Raw genomic sequence first — 2500 nt, forward strand, 5'->3', positions numbered from 1 at the left:
TTGACTCTATTTTTTGGCAAAATTATTATATACTAACTGAAAAATTTCCAAAAAGCTTACAGCACCTGGTATTCCCAGGCGGTCTCCCATCCAAGTACTAATCAGGCCCAAACCTGCTTAGCTTCCGAGATCAGACGAGATCGGGCACAGCCAGGTTGGTATGGCCGTAAGCGAAGACTGCCGCAAAGAGAAGGCTATTTAGAGATCAGCCAATCTAATCGCCAGTACATTATATAAGTAGGAAAGAAAACCCAAAAGCTTAAAGCACCTGGTATTCCTAGCCGGTCTCTCATCCAAGTACTAACCAGACCTAAGCCTGCTAAGATTCAGAGATTGGGCATTGACTCTTTTTTTTTTTTTTGGCAAAATTATTATATAATTTGTGAAATTTTCCAAAAAGTTTAAAGCACCTGGTATTCCCAGGCAGTCTCCCATCCATTTACTAACCAGGCCCAAACCTGCTAATATTCAGAAATCGGGCATTGACTCTATTTTTTGGCGAAATTATTATATACTAAGTGAAAATTTTCCAAAAAGTTTAAAGCACCTGGTATTCCCAGGCAGTCTCCCATCCATGTACTAACCAGACCCAAACCTGCTAATATTCAGAGACCAGCATTGACTCTATTTTTTGGCAAAATTATTATATACTAAGTGAAAAATTTCCAAAAAGCTTACAGCACCTGGTATTCCCAGGTGGTCTCCCATCCAAGTACTAACCAAGCCCAAACCTGCTTAGCTTCCGAGATCAGACGAGATCGGGCATAGCCAGGTTGGTATGGCCGTAAGCGAAGACTGCCGCAAAGAGAGGGCTATTTAGAGATCAGCCAAACTAATCGCCAGTACATTATATAAGTAGGAAAGAAAACCCAAAAGCTTAAAGCACCTGGTATTCCTAGCCGGTCTCTCATCCAAGTACTAACCAGACCTAAGCCTGCTAAGATTCAGAGATTGGGCATTGACTCTTTTTTTATTTTTTTGCAAAATTATTATATAATTTGTGAAATTTTCCAAAAAGTTTAAAGCACCTGGTATTCCCAGGCAGTGTCCCATCCATGTACTAACCAGGCCCAAACCTGCTAATATTCAGAAATCGGGCATTGACTCTATTTTTTGGCAAAATTATTATATACTAAGTGAAAATTTTCCAAAAAGTTTAAAGCACCTGGTATTCCCAGGCAGTCTCCAATCAATGTACTAACCAGACCCAAACCTGCTAATATTCAGAGACCGGCATTGACTCTATTTTTTGGCAAAATTATTATATACTAACTGAAAAATTTCCAAAAAGCTTACAGCACCTGGTATTCCCAGGCGGTCTCCCATCCAAGTACTAATCAGGCCCAAACCTGCTTAGCTTCCGAGATCAGACGAGATCGGGCACAGCCAGGTTGGTATGGCCGTAAGCGAAGACTGCCGCAAAGAGAAGGCTATTTAGAGATCAGCCAATCTAATCGCCAGTACATTATATAAGTAGGAAAGAAAACCCAAAAGCTTAAAGCACCTGGTATTCCTAGCCGGTCTCTCATCCAAGTACTAACCAGACCTAAGCCTGCTAAGATTCAGAGATTGGGCATTGACTCTTTTTTTTTTGGCAAAATTATTATATAATTTATGAAATTTTCCAAAAAGTTTAAAGCACCTGGTATTCCCAGGCAGTCTCCCATCAATGTACTAACCAGGCCCAAACCTGCTAATATTCAGAAATCGGGCATTGACTCTATTTTTTGGCAAAATTATTATATACTAAGTGAAAATTTTCCAAAAAGCTTACAGCACCTGATATTCCCAGGCGGTCTCCCATCCAAGTACTAACCAGGCCCAAACCTGCTTAGCTTCCGAGATCAGACGAGATCGGGTATAGCCAGGATGGTATGGCCGTAAGCGAAGACTGCTGCAAAGAGAAGGCTATTTAGAGATCAGCCAATCTAATCGCCAGTACATTATATAAGTAGGAAAGAAAACCCAAAAGCTTAAAGCACCTGGTATTCCTAGCCGGTCTCTCCTCCAAGTACTAACCAGACCTAAGCCTGCTAAGATTCAGAGATTGGGCATCGACTCTTTTTTTTTTTTTTTTTGCAAAATTATTATATATTTTGTGAAATTTTCCAAAAAGTTTAAAGCACCTGGTATTCCCAGGCAGTCTCCCATCCATGTACTAACCAGGCCCAAACCTGCTAATATTCAGAAATCGGGCATTGACTCTATTTTTTGGCAAAATTATTATATACTAAGTGAAAATTTTCCAAAAAGTTTAAAGCACCTGGTATTCCCAGGCAGTCTCCCATCCATGTACTAACCAGACCCAAACCTGCTAATATTCAGAAATCGGGCATTGACTCTATTTTTTGGCAAAATTATTATATACTAAGTGAAAATTTTCCAAAAAGTTTAAAGCACCTGGTATTCCCAGGCAGTCTCCCATCCATGTACTAACCAGACCCAAACCTGCTAATATTCAGAGACCGGCATTGACTCTATTTTTTGGCAAAATTATTAT

The 2500-nt window shown here is 40.0% G+C and overlaps 4 non-coding genes across 4 annotated transcripts; all 4 read right to left on the reverse strand.

Annotated features, from left to right (window-relative positions):
• Positions 1-53: 53 nt before the first annotated feature.
• On the reverse strand, positions 54-172 carry LOC127947890 (5S ribosomal RNA). Its single transcript, XR_008151641.1, has one exon. It is a non-coding gene; the product is annotated as a 5S ribosomal RNA (ribosomal RNA).
• Positions 173-671: 499 nt separating this feature from the next.
• On the reverse strand, positions 672-790 carry LOC127947975 (5S ribosomal RNA). Its single transcript, XR_008151722.1, has one exon. It is a non-coding gene; the product is annotated as a 5S ribosomal RNA (ribosomal RNA).
• A 499-nt stretch (positions 791-1289) lies between these two features.
• LOC127947891 (5S ribosomal RNA) lies at positions 1290-1408 on the reverse strand. The gene has a single exon (XR_008151642.1). It is a non-coding gene; the product is annotated as a 5S ribosomal RNA (ribosomal RNA).
• A 359-nt stretch (positions 1409-1767) lies between these two features.
• LOC127948157 (5S ribosomal RNA) lies at positions 1768-1886 on the reverse strand. The gene has a single exon (XR_008151902.1). It is a non-coding gene; the product is annotated as a 5S ribosomal RNA (ribosomal RNA).
• Between the last annotated feature and the right edge of the window lie 614 nt (positions 1887-2500).

The sequence above is a fragment of the Carassius gibelio genome, chromosome A25, assembly GCF_023724105.1.
Source record: "Carassius gibelio isolate Cgi1373 ecotype wild population from Czech Republic chromosome A25, carGib1.2-hapl.c, whole genome shotgun sequence".
Lineage (NCBI taxonomy): Eukaryota > Metazoa > Chordata > Actinopteri > Cypriniformes > Cyprinidae > Carassius > Carassius gibelio.